Source organism: Cervus elaphus, chromosome 10 (genome assembly GCF_910594005.1).
Source record: "Cervus elaphus chromosome 10, mCerEla1.1, whole genome shotgun sequence".
In the NCBI taxonomy this organism is placed as follows: Eukaryota; Metazoa; Chordata; class Mammalia; order Artiodactyla; family Cervidae; genus Cervus; species Cervus elaphus.
In genome coordinates this window covers 54,245,463-54,259,105 of record NC_057824.1, presented here as the reverse complement: position 1 = coordinate 54,259,105, position 13,643 = coordinate 54,245,463, and the positions used below count along the sequence as shown (strand labels likewise).

At 64.4% G+C, this 13,643-nt stretch overlaps 1 long non-coding RNA gene across 1 annotated transcript; it reads left to right on the top strand.

Annotated features, from left to right (window-relative positions):
- The first annotated feature begins 5,682 nt into the window (after positions 1-5,682).
- LOC122702097 lies at positions 5,683-8,020 on the top strand. Its single transcript, XR_006343184.1, has 3 exons — positions 5,683-5,790; positions 6,548-6,614; positions 7,889-8,020. It is a non-coding gene; the product is annotated as an uncharacterized LOC122702097 (long non-coding RNA).
- The last annotated feature ends 5,623 nt before the right edge of the window (positions 8,021-13,643 follow it).

The window sequence follows — 13,643 nt, the reverse complement described above, 5'->3', positions numbered from 1 at the left end:
CCAGGGCTGAGGCTGGGATCCCTGGGGGGCATCAAGGCCCTGAGCCTCAGTTTCCCCAGGATCGTGCCTCCAGCTCCTTTCTCCAGAGGGAGACGCGTCACCTCCCTGCAAAGCCAGGGCTCAGCCCGCGACCCCTTCTCCACGCCAGTATGAGGGTCTGAGGCTCGGGGACACATCCAGTGCCCGGCAAGTGGGCTCTGCCTCCGGAGGCCAGTGCAGAGAGGCCTTCTCCTGAGCCCTCAGGCCCCGCCGCCCCCCCGGGCACCCTTGCCCACTGCCAACTCCACCTTGCCGACAGGGAAACTGAGACCCCGCCCGGGAGCCAGCTGCCAGAGCCGCCCTGCAGGGACCCCCGTTCTGCCCGGAGCCCGGGGGAGGGGGCCAGCCGGGTGGGCAGGGGGCCGCCAGATGGCTGTAATCCCACCTCAGCAGGGGCTTAGGCACCTGCCCAGCCTCCCCCGCCCCCGCGGGCCTGCCCAGCATTTCTGCACATCTCCCCCCACAGGGGCTTCCCCCGCTGGGGCGGGCGGAGGGACTCTCTCCCCACCCACACCCCCACCCCATTTCCTCCTTCCTGAGCCCCTGTCTCAGTGCTGGGGAGGGCTGAGCGCTCTGACAGGTCACCTGAGCGCGTCTTCTGGGCAGGCTCGGGGACAGCTCACTTCTGAGCTGGGGGCAGGGTGGGATGGGTGTGGGCCCGGGGGTGGGGGTGAGGGTCAGACAGCCCCTGCCCACGCCTGTGTCCATGGCCGCGTTTGGGGTCCCCTTCAGCCCTGAACTCCGGGACTGAGCGGGCTCAGGCCCACCGTGCCCCGCGCTGACCCCCGAGCCCATGCAACCCGGCGTCATGGACACGCGGCCTCCTGCCGCCGCACCACCCCTGTGAGCCTCCTCCCGGGGCCCACTCTGACCCCCATCACCCTCCCCAGCCTGGGCGCCCCTGCTGGCATGGTGCACGGGCACTCAGCTTCTGGGGGCAAGTGGGGCAGGAAGGTGGGACTCAGACTCGACCCGGCCCACCCCGCCCGCTGAGGGCCCCCTGCTCCCTGACTGCCGCCTTTCAGGGTCCGGCAGGCCTTTTCAGGGCTGACTGATGGCAGGCCTGCATTTCCATGTCAATGGGCCGGGCCGGGCCGCCTGGAAAGCTGGTTAACAAGCCCCCAGCCCCATGGGGGAGGCTGTGTGGGGTGTTAACACAAGCCCCATTCTCTGGGGCTCTGTGGCCTTGCGGTTGCTATGGCGCCCTGCGTGGCCTCTTGGGCCACGGCTAATCCTTTCCCTGGGCCTTTCATCCCAGCCGTCCCACCCCCAGGCTGGTCGCTGGTGACTCAGGGATGCCCAACAAGGCTGGTTTCTCTGCCGGGGTCAGAGCAGGCCATAAATCCAGCCCCCAGGTCTGCGCCCCCCCCCCCCCCCCCGCCCTTTGTCCCTGGCATTGTCCCTGAGTCCCCCCCCTCCTCCTCTGGGAGCCTCAGAGGTGGGAAGGGGAGCCTTGGTCCAGTGGTCAGCTCCTGTCCTGGGAGTGGAGGGTCTCCAGGCCCACCCCGGGCCCTGTCCTCTGCTCATCCGCCCCCTCACCCACGTGCTCATGGCTGTGCACGGGACCGCCTTCTCCCGCAGTCCCGCGCTGAGAGCCTGGCCTCCGCGCTGCACCCGGGAGGCGCCAGGCCTGCGCCTGCCCTCTGTCTGTTTTCTGTCTGCAAGTTTTCTCCCTAGATGTCTCAGATGCACCCTGTGCCCCTCCCGATCTGAGTATTCACTCGAATGTCACCCTCCCCGTGAGGCCACAGGCCCTGCCCTTCTGCCCTCCCAAGTCCAGCACCGGTTCTGTTCTTCCTGTAACCTTGTCCCTTCCCACACGCCCTGCAGAGTTCCGTGTAGTCCTTCTCCCCCGGGTGCCAGACCCACGAGCACAGGGCCCCAGCCCCAAGCGTGTGCCTGGCTTCTGGCAGGCGGTGGGCGCCCTGCATGAAGGGATGGGGCGCTCTCATCGAGAGGTGGATGAGGTCCCAGGTCTGGGCTGCTCTGAATTCACACCAGAGGTCTTCACTGTCCCGTTTGCCTCCTGGGTGCAGTCCTTCCACACACCGCTTCCTGTTGCATCCTGTCCCCAGGGAAAGAATCATGCAGTCCGGCATCCCCAGGATTCGATTAGCCTGGATGCCAGACCCACGCTTGGCTCCCCACGGCGCCTCTCCTGCCTCTGCTTGCATGCCTCCAGAGATGGGGAGCTCACCATCGGGGTGGTGCAGTTGGGAGAACTTGCTTCCAGTTCTGGGTTCCAGCTCAGATGTCAGGGGAGCTCAGCTTGATGGGAACCTTGCCAGGGGCTCCTGTCTTGGGGTGCGTGGTGGCTGCTCTCTGGCTGGGGGCCATGGATGAGTGACTGTTAGAAGGATTCAGGCCTGATAAGCCGGGAGCATCCTCCCTTGAAACTGGCCTGTCTCTCCTCACCCTTTTGGGCACCTGCTGATGCTCACCCTTGGCCTCCGTTGCTTTCTCAACCTCTCGGGAATCATGTGAGGCAGGAAGAACAGGACACCACCCCGTTTCACAGCTGCGAACACTGAGTCTTAGGCGGAAAGGGCTAGAGCCTCCAGCAGGGAGGCAGCGCCTGATTTCCAATCCTGGGCCTCTCCCTAGGTGGCAAGGGGTGACGGCCCAGGCTTCTCACTGAGGGGCCTCGTGAGACAAGACAGCTTTCTGCCCAGTCCTGAGTGAGAAGCGTGTGGCCCAGGCTTGGACCCTCCGCCCATTTCAGCCTCCCATGACTCTCGGCTCCCAGGGGCCATGGGAGTGACTAGGAGGCTGGCTACCCAGATAGATTCCTGCTGCCCGGACTGCCCGGACCAAGGAGGCCTGGGCCACCCTGGGGGAGAGGGGACAGCCATGCAAAGATGCAGGTGAGGTGCCGGCTGGCCGGGCCCCGGGAAGGCAGCAGTGGTGAGAGAGGCTGAAGCTCAGAGGGACGGCCCGCCAAGGGGTTCAGTGAGGAAGGGCCCTGAGCGGGCCCAGGGCCCACGGAGCCTCTGGCCCCGGGGGGGGGGGGGGGGTGGGAGGAGCCGAGCCAGCCTCTGCTTCCTCGCCCCACTGGACGGCAGAGGGGAAAACGTCCTGTTCCCCAGAGGTGGGAGGGAGCGTCAGGGGCCCTGAGAGGAGGAGGGGTGGGGAGAGGGCCTCTCTCTGCCATGTGTAGGCGGGAGCCGGATTCCGGGGCTCCCCGGGGAACCGAGGAAGACCTAGCTTTGCAGCTGCCATCACCAAGCTGCAGGCCAAGGCCGCCCCTCCCCCGCACTTCCTGCCTTCGCTCCTCCCCCAGGCCGTAGGCAGACAGGTTGTGAGGGTCAGCACCTCTTGCCGTGTGGCAAGCATCACTGCACCCGGAGAGGACGCGAGGACCAGAACTGTCCGCAGGACTCCCGGGAGGATGACGTCCGGCAGGCGCTGTGAGGGTTGCCTGCGGGCGGGCTCAGCCGTGGGGAGCAAACACTAGCCTCAGGGGCCCCTGTCCCCCACCAAGTCCAGCCCTGGGTGGAGCTGGCAGAGCAGCAGCCCTTGATTGTGGCCACGCTGGCCCTCAGGGAGGGGGTCGCAGGCCCCTGGGGGGGGCACCCAGATCTGCCGCTGCGTGGGTGCCTGAGGTCTGCAGCGGCGCTGGTCGGCGAGTCTCGGCAGGCCCAGCCACCTGGGCACCCGCCCAGCTTCGCGCCTGCAGGGGCCCGGGGCCCCCACACCCAGCTCGGCTTCTCTCCATCCCCCTAGCCCCGGCCCAGCCCCCCGAGCCCGGACCACCCAGCAGCTCCTTAGCACCAACCAAACTGGGGTGCCCTGGATGGGGCCGGCTGCCTGCTCAGCCCGTCTCCACTGCAGCACGTGGGTAACAGCAGCGCTGAGCAGGGCGCCGAGAGAGCCTGTGAGGGGCTCGGGCTCGGGAGACGGGGTCTCCCCAGAGAGACAGACAGAGCAGGGGAGGCCCCCGGAGTGAGGCCGACTTGGGTTCACGCCTCAGCTCTGTGTTTAAAGACCTTCCCTGACCCGGCTTCTCTGGCTTCTCAGTGGTAAAGACTCCGCCTGCCGATGCAGAAGACCTGGGTTCCATCCCTGATCCGTGAGGCTCCCACATGCCTCGGAGCAACTAAGCCCGTGAACCACAAGTACTGAGCCTGCGCTCTGGAGCCTGGGAGCCATGACTGCTGAGCGCACCGGCCACGACTCCCGAAGCCTGCGCACCCTGGGGCCCCTGCTCTGTGACAAGAGAGGCCACCGCGATGGGAAGCCGCGCCCCGCCAGGAAGGACAGCCCCCGCTCGCCGCAACTGGACCAAAGCCTGTGCAGCAGCGAAGACCCAGCGCAGCCAAAAGTAAATGTCACACATAAAAAGGCATTCCCCGGGCATAAACTCCGGCCTGCGCCCCGTGATTCTGCAGTGACCAAGGCAAGATTGGGCTCTGGAGGTCATGCTGTAGCAGGGGGGGACTGATGATGCCACGGTGACGGGGCCAGGACACCGCCTGCTGCTGCCCTCACCACACACCAGGCCTGCGGGGTCAGCTCACGCGATCCTCACTGCACCCTTTGACGTAGGTCTCCTAACGGCTCCGATTTCACAGGGTGAAGAGCCCAAAGCACAGACAGGTTCTGACTCACCTGAGGTCACGCCGCTAATGCACAATCTGCAGAACTAAGACTTCACGACCAGGAGTGTGGCTCTGAGAGGCAGACAAGCAGGGTGACCATCCGGCCCAGCCCTCAACCTCAGCTTTCCCAACCGCCCAGCTCAAGATGCTGAGGTCTCTCCGGTCAGACCCAGGGCCGGGCCGGACAGTCAGGAGCAGGAAGTGGCAGGCGGGGTGTCCTGGCCACAGGCTCGGAGGGCCCTCGTGCCGGGACCCCCAAATGCGGGGCCTCCTTTCAGTTCCTATAAAACGAGGTCGCGACTGTGACCCCCCCAAGAAGGACCAGGCGGCCGGGGAGCACAGGCCCCTCACCCAGGAAGGCTTCCAGGCTCCATCTGGCCGCCTGCAGCTGGCAGCCACTTGCCTGAGCCGGTGGGCCCCAGATGGGCCCCGCGCCCCCGACCGGGGCAGGCTGGGGCTGCAGAGCTGGCGGCTAGTGAGGACCACACCCCGGGCGGGGGTGCGGCACAGGGGTCGTGGGAAGGGGCATCGAGGGAGGTCCCCGGGGACACACCTGGACGGCCCAGCCTCCGGGGGGACTTGGAAGATGGCATCAGAGCCTGCCCAGGCCCCCCCCCCCCCAACCCCACCCCTGAGGCCAGACGGCCACCCCGCCCGCCTGCCTTCCGTGCTGCCGCCCCTGGGGACTGACCCGCCCTCTGGCTCCACAGAGGCGAGGATGAGACGAGGCAGAGGAACCGGCCGTGCGGGACACCTGAGCCCGCTGGCCAGGCCTCCCAGGGGGTGGCCGCCCGGGGCTGGGAGGCTGAGACACAGCCTGTTCCCACCGGTTGCCCCCAGAGGGCCTGGGAGGAGGGAGGTCAGCAGGTGGTGGGCCATCTGGGGCCTCGACCCGCTTCTGACGGGCAGAGAGACCAGGCCAGGCCCCTCCTGGCCTCAGGTTGTTTATCTGTGGCCAGAGACACTGTCCCTCGCTTCCAGGGTCCCTGGAAGCCACGCAGACGTGTAGGAGCCTCACCCCATGCTACATTCGGCAGGCCGAGCCCAGAGCAGGGCTCACAGAAGATGTGGTGGAGCTCCCAGCTCTGCGAGTCGGGGCCGAGGAGGCCACCCTCAGCGTGGGAGCCCTCAGGCCCGGCCTCAGTCCCAGCTGGTGAGCTCGGAGCCAAGCCTTCTGCTTGTTGAAAAAGGAGCCTTGGAGGAGAAGTGGAGCCTGTGTCTGGCACCGTGACTCCAGGCGGAAGGCGCCTTCCGCTGGTGGGGCAATCACGGGGGGTGAGCTCTGGGCCTCACTGGCCCCGGGCCTGGTGGCCACTTGCCCGGCGCTCATGCCCAGACCTGAGGCTCATGCCCATGGCCTGCTAGTGGGAGGCCCCTGCAGAGTGCCGGCTGTTGAGGGGGTGTCGGCCCATCGACGCGTGCCCTCTGTCCTTACATGGGGCGGGGCCCGGGGCCCCCAGGACCAGCCGCGGGCACAGGGGTGCAGCACCTATCTGTCCACCCATCCCATCCACATTTCCGGGGGCAGGCCTGGAGCTGCCTGCTCTCCAAGCTGCCGCCCCCGCTCCCATCAGCTGGGCTCCCTGCCCCTCCTGACTCACACACGTCAAGGGTGACTTCCATGGCCCCCAGGCTGCCGTGATGAAGTGCAGGGCCTCTGGCGGGCAGTGAGGGGAGATGCAGCCTCCCAGACCCTTGGCATTTAAGGGTTGAATGGTGTGTGTGGGGGGGTGTGTGTGTGCCCAGCCATGTCTGACTCTTTGTGACCCCATGGACCAGAGCCCGCCAGGCTCCTCTGTCCATGGGATTCTCCAGGCAAGAATACTGGAGTGAGTTGCCATTTCCCTCTCCAGGGGATCGTCCCAACCCAGGGATTGAACCCGCATCTCTTGTATCTCTTGCATTGGCAGGCAGATGGATTCTTTACCACTGCACCCCCTGGGAGACCCTGGTTGAATGATGGCCTCCCCCAAAAAGGTAAGTCCAACTCTTAACCCCCAGAACTTGTGGAGGGGATCTTATGTGCAGAGTCTTTGCAGACATAATTAAGTGAAGGACCTTGGGATGGGGGTCAGCCTGGATTTGTTGTTTTTCAGTTGCTAAGTTGTATCTGACTCTTAGCAACCCCGTGGACTTCAGCACGCCAGGCTCCTCTGTCCTCCACTATCTCCCTGAGTCTGCTCAAACTCACATCCACTGAGTCAATAATGCTATCTAACTATCTCATCCTCTGCCTCCCTCTTCTCCTTTCACCTTCAATTTTTCCCAGCACAGGGTCTTTTCCAATGAGTCAGCTCATCTGGTGACTAAGGTATTGGAGCTTCAGCTTTAGCATAAGCCCTTCCAATGAACTTTCAGGGTTAATTTCCTTTAGCATTGACTGGTTTGATTTTGCAGTCCAGGGGACTCTCAAGAGTCTTCTCCAGCACCACAATTCAAAAGCAACCATTCTTTGGCACTCAGCCTTCTTTATGGTCCAACTCTCACATCTGTACATGACTACTGGAAAAATCATAGCACTGACTATACAGACCTTTGTCAGCAAAGTGATGTCTCTGCTTTTGAATATGCTGTCTAGGTTTGTCATAGCTTTCCTTCCAAGAAGCAAGCCTCTTTTAATTTCATGGTTGCAGTTGCTGTCCATAGTAATTTTGGAGCCCAAAAAGTAAAATCTGTCATTACTTCAAATTTTTCCCCTTCTCTTTGCCATGAAGTGATGGGACTGGATGCCACGATCTTCGTTTTTTGAATGTTGAGTTTCAAGCCAGCCTTTTCATTCTCATCTTACACCCTCATCAAGAGGCTCTTTAGTTTCTCTTCACTTTCTGGCATTACAGTGGTATCATCTGCATATCTGAGGTCGTTGATATTTCTCCTGACAATCTTGATTTCAGCTAGTGATTCATCCAGCCCGGCATTTCACCCAATGTACTCTGCACAGAAGTTAAATAAGCAGAGCAACATTATACAGCCTGTCCGACGCCTTTCCCAACTTGGAGCCAGTTGTTCCATGTCTGCTTTAACTGTTGCTTCTTGACCTGCACACAGGTTTCTCAGGAGACAGGTCAGGTGGTGTGGTACTACCATCTCTTTAAGAATTTTCCACAGTATGTTGCGATCCACACAGTCAAAAGCCTTAGCATAATCAATGAAGCAGAAGTAGATATTTTTCTGTAACTCCCTTGCTTTCTCTATGATCCAAAGAATGTTGGCAATTTGATCTCTGGTTCCTCTGCCTCTTTGAAACCCAGCTTGCTCATCTACAAGTTCTCAGGGCACATACTGCGGAAGCCTAGCTTAAAGGATTTTGAGCATCACCTTGCCAGCATGGGAAATGAGCCTGGATCTGGTGGATCCTAAATCCAGTGAGAAGCACCCTGCGAAGAGGAGCAGAGAACACGGAAACATGCAGGGGAGACGTGATGACGGAGGCGGAGGTCGGAGCGATGCTCCCACTCGCCCAGGAATGCTGAGGGCCGTGAGCACTCCTTGGAAGCTGGGCGAGAGGCCTGGGGGGAGCAGACGCCCCCTAAGCCTCCAGAGGAACCCGACCACCCCTGCCCACAACTTGATCTCGGACTCCTGGCCTCCAGAACTGGAAGACAATAAATACCTGTTATTTTAAGCCAAGTTCATGGTCACTGCTTACAGCAGTCCAAGGACGCTAATACAGGGGAAGCGGGGGTGGGTGTCTGAAAAGGCTTATCTCCCAGAAGCCAGGAGGGCAGGGGGCGGGGGACAAGGGCCTGGAGGATTGCACCTTCCCTGGACTCGAGGGGCTGCTCACTGACCCCTGCTCCCCGACAGGGGTTTTCAGCCGTTGGTTCAGGTGCATTGGAGGATGACCTGGGGTCAGCCGTCGATGCCACAGTCATAAGTGTACTGAGCTGGGAGGGCCCAGCTGCGTCCTTCCAGAGCTGGCTGTGGGTCACTAAGCAAGTCCTGCCCGCCTCGGGGTCTTTAGCCACTTCTTAGGGCAGTGAGAACTTGGGGGGGCATGTCTGCTGGGGTCCCCAGGCAGCGGCTCAGCTGGGAGGTGCTGGGGGATGTCGAGAGGGCCTGGCACCACCAGCTGGCCCTGAGGTGCCGCGTTTGGGCCCACGGGCAGAGCCCACAGGCAGAGGCGGGATGCTCCCGCTCGACTCGCCCTGCCTCTGGGGCTAGCCTGGGGACAGCAGCGGTCGAGGAGGCTCCTGGAGGAGGAAGAGGCAGAGGGTTTGCATGAACTCCGGGGGAAGCTGACTCAGCCTCCGGGAGCCCCACTTCTCCAGGCAGTGCCTTCCTGATCAGACCAACCTTCCGTCCAAAGTCTCTGCCACTGGCCGGACAGGAAGCACGTGGCGCAGACCACAGCCCACCCCGGCCCCCGCCGGCTCGCTGGCCTGGCCCCGGCCTCCCACCTTGGCCTGGCCACCTCTCTGGGGAGCAAGGTCGAGGCTGGCCCGCCCCGCCCCTCCTTCCCGAGTCTGCAGCTGCGCCAGGGGGAAGGAGGCGGCTCGAGCTGCAGGGGCCGGCCCTGGGCGTGTGTACACGTGGACACACGTGTCCTCTGCACTCAGCCACACGCTGGCTGGCTGGCACGTGCAGAGTCGGAGCCACCGTGGCCCCCTCCCCCCAGCCAGGGCACACGGGCTCCCCTGCACGTGTGTGAAGGCAGGCACGCATATGCACACACACACAGACACAAGCGTGTGTGTGCTCTGAGGAGTTCAGCTGGGCTCTGTCTGCCAAACTGTGCGCATGGCCCCGAGCGTCAGGGCCCGAGGACCGCGCTGGGGAAGGGCGATGGGGACGCGGCGCGGGGTGTTTGGGCAGCTGAGGCGTCTCACTCACCCCGACAACAGCCTGCCCATCCCTGGATGAGACTCGAGTCTTCAGGCCCTGCGGTTGGCGCCCGAAGCCGTCGGCCTGCAGCGGCCTGATCCCTCCTCGCCTCCAGCGGGGACTGACCTGTGACCAGTCAGCCCAGGACGAGCCCTGCAGTCAGGGCAGAGGCCAGGGGAGGACCTCGGGTCAGCAGAGGCTGCAGAAAGCCTCGGGAGGGCTGGGAGGGGCCACCGCGCTGACCAAGGACAAGCGACTGAGATCCCGCCATCGCGCTCTGCGCACCAGGCTGGCTGCAAAGGAGCACCCTTTCCCCAGCACGGCCTGGGGCGGCCGGCGAGGCGGCCGGCGAGACGCCCGGCAGGGTCCTCAGGACCCAGTGCGGACACGGCCCACCCGCGGGGCCAGCTTTCCCGAGACCGCACGCTGACGCAGGGCTGTGTGTGCTTGCGTACACGTGCCAGCCTGGGCCCCATCCCTGGCGGACGCCCCGTCAGCCCCAGCCCGGGGCTCCCATGGGCAGGGAGGCGCATCCCTGTCTGGCCGGGATGCTGCGGTTCCCACGCTGTCACAATGACCACACAGCCGGGCGGCCCCCCCAGGGACGGAACCTAATCTCGGGCTATTGAAGATGGCAAAGCCGCGGCCCCTGCCCTGAGCCAGCAGACGGCCCCGGGGACAGCTGATCCACCGCCGCCCTCGCCTCAAAGGGGGACACTGTTCCCCCGGGGCCCCCCGCCCCGCCGGGCTGCTGGGATAGAGTGACACAGTGGCAGGCAGGGGCGGGATGGGGGGGCGCACACCCCCGCCCCCAGGCGCAGGGGGCTGGCCTCAGAGCGCCACGATTGGAGGGCAGTCTTCGGGTCTGGAGGACAGCTGAGAAGAGAGAGCCTACCTGCCCGGGACCCCCACGCTGGGCGGAGGACAGACAGTCCCCAAGGCTGGGGACCCTCCCTCCCCCCACCTGGAGGGGTGAGCCGAGGGCCACGCTACGGGCTGGGGTGGGCGGCCTGGGTGTAGGCTCAGGCAGAGGCTCCAGCCGGGAGGGCGGGAGCATTGTCTGCTGGACTCGGGGTGTGCAGGGAGCAGGCGGAGGACGCGGTGGGGTCGGGGGGACGCCAGCCCTCCGAGAGGGTGGTGAGGCGGGAGCCAAGGAAGGCGCTGGACCAGAGCACCACTTGTAGGGTCGGGGCCTCCAAGACCACGCAGTCAGCGCCTCATTCCGCTCCAGCTCCCGGCGGGGACTCAGGCACCTTGGGCTTGGAACCGGCCTGGAACTGTGACCGCCTCCCACCGCAGGCGGCCAGGGAAACTGTGGGCCAGAGGGGTGCCGGGGCGCCACAACGTGGTCCCCAGGGCGGGCTTCAGCCGGGTGCCCCGCACCTTGGTCCCGTCGAGTCGGGGCCTTGCGAGGAGACAGGGGCCCCAGGCCTCTGCAGGGCTGACATCGCTGTCAGGGGAAGTGATCCTCCAGAATGATCCCAGAGCTGACCCGTGGGCGCCCGGCGGGCTTGCCCCTTCCCAGCTTCCTCTGGCTGCAGGGAGCTTTCTGAGTCAGCTGTGGTCGCTTGGCCAACGTTCACGGTCACTGCAGCCTTCCTCCCCGGGTGCAGCAGGGAGGGGCCCTCAGACAGGAGGTAACCCTGGGCCCTGAAGGGGCCCTGCGGCTCTGCTGGTCAGACGGTGGTGGTGGACAGCCCCACGCCCAGGTGCGTTCTAGAACCGGGGTGGGGGGCACTGGGGCAGATCCCCCCACCACCACTGTGTGACGCAGGTCAACTCACTTCCCTCTCTGAGCCTCAGCTTCCTCATTTGAAAATGAGACCGGGAGACACGCCCTACTAAGCCTGTGAGCCTGCAGCCACGCAGTCCCCCTGCTTTCCTGCACACCCCCACCCCGCCGGCTCCACTCCTCCATGCAGTTGGCAGAGAGTACTGAGGGGCCTTCAGTTCAAGGCCTGGCAGGCACCAAGCGGCGCAGCCCAGGGGCTGGGGGGGGTGGGTCGCCCTTGCATTTGAGGGCAGGGTCTATGAGAAGCCCACGGGAGCGGGAGCGGGGCCCCAGGAGCTTAACCTGGCAGGCGCATCGGCAGTTCCGTCTGCTGCTTCTGTCAATACGAGCCTTCCTGTTTTGGAGATTAAACCTCGGCTGAGCAAACAGCTTGCAAGGAGGCCCCTCCCTGCAACCTCCCTACTCTGGCCTGTCCTGAGGCTGGAACCACCTGGAGGCGGGGAGTGGGTGGGGGGCAGCAGGCCTGGAAGGAGCCCCCAACCCCTAGCCAAGCCCCCACAGCACACCCCAGCCCTCGCCCCAGCCCCCACTGACCCCGCCGCGGCCTTCAACGGAAGTCCCCTGTGTAATCCTTCCGCCTTCCCCAACACCCTGCCTGCAGCATCCTCTGCCCTCAGGTGACCTCCTGCAGGAAACAGGGAGCAAGCTGCTGCTGGAGGCCCCGCTGCCAGGCACACGCCCACCTGCTGTGAGCCCAGACCTGGCCGGAGGGCCACCCCTGGGGGCCCCACGAGGCCCGAGCCTGGAGACAGACCTGTCATTTCACTGGTGATTTCCCCTCAGCCTCCTGGTATCGTGGGTGGGGAGTTTTCTGTTGTTTGGGGCCCATCTGGTATGTAGCAGGACACTGAGCAACATCCCTGCCTTCCATCGACTAGATCGACTCGCAGACCCCAGAGTTGTGACAAGCAAAAACGTCTGCAGGGGGCCAAGATGACCGTTGGTCGAGGACGAGGCCGGGGGAGGGTGGGGGGGCAAGCCCTGCAGACAGTGTACAGACAACGAAACCGGGGCTGCAGAGGGCAGGCAGAGATTAGAGGCCCAGGCCTCCCTCTGACGCTGGCCTGGCCCAGGCTCTGTCCTGTCCCCCACCCCTTCCCACCAGGGTCCACCCACCTCCAAGCAACGTGGCCCTGCCCTCTTCCGAAAACCCTCCGTAGCCGCCAAGGAAGGGAGGAGGGCGCACCAAGGCCCAGGTGGCCCCGCGCCCTCCCAGCTTCCTCCTTCTCTGACCACAAGGACACGAGGCCCGAGGGATGGACAGACAAGCGGGGGGCATAGCCTTGCCTCCTGTGTCTTGGCTGAACCGCAGTTGCTTCTCCTCCTTTGGTAAAGCCACCTGGGGCCACGTCCCTCTTGCTCACAAACCCTGTGGCTCCCCAGGGTCTCCGGGCCTGGATCTGAGGCTCCTGCAGGCCCGTTTTCCACCGCTCCTCTCCCCACGCCCCATCTAAAGACACTCTCTCCATCCCCCCAGGCGGCCCGGCCCTGCTCCCTTCCCCAGACGTCAGCTGCAGAGTGGTGTGTGTGCCCAGTCGTGTCCGGCTCTCTGTGACCCCACGGACTGTAGCCCACCAGGCTCCTCTGTCCGTGGGATTCTCCAGGCAAGAGTACTGGAGTGAGTTGCCATGTCCTCCTCCAAGGGATCTTCCCGACCCAGGGATCGAACCCGCGTCTCTTCTGTCGCCTGCCTCGGCAGGCGGGCTCTTTACCCCGAGCGCCACCTGGGAAGCCTCGCAGGGCGAAGGTCACCATCCTCTCCTGGACGCCTCCTTTGAAGCCGTGTACCCCAGCCCCGGCAGGAGGTGGATTCTCCCTCGCCCAGGCCCCCAGCACCCTTGGACCTGACAGAACTTCCAGCCCCTACCACCCTCCCTCTGTCTGGGGAATAGCTGGATGCCAGCAGGCTCCTCCCTGTGAGACTGTGAGCTCCCCGGGCCCAGGGGTGGCGTCTCGGTCACCTCCTCCCTGCCCTGGAGCCAGATCAGATTGGAATGGAGCAAGGGCCCAGGGGTGTCCTTGGGGGTGAATGGACAGCTGGATGGACAGACAGACAGGTGGACAGATGGGTCCCGTGGTGGCGGCTCATCCCCCTGTGGGTGTGACTGCCACGCCTGGGCATGGAACCGCCCCCTCTTCCAGGCAGCCTGGAATATCGAAGGATGCCACCTCCCCCTGCCCCGACTCCAGAGAGCAGGATGGAAGATAACACCCTCTCGCGTTACCGAGGAGGGTCCTGAGGCTAGGGAGACAGAGACCAGCTCAGGACCACACAGGGCAGGAAGCAGGTTCGCTTGGAGCCAAGACAGCCCCCAGCTACCTCCACGCGGCCCCCGCCTCTGCTTCCCCGTCCTGGGGTCTGGTCCCACCGCATGGCCACAGGGTCAGGA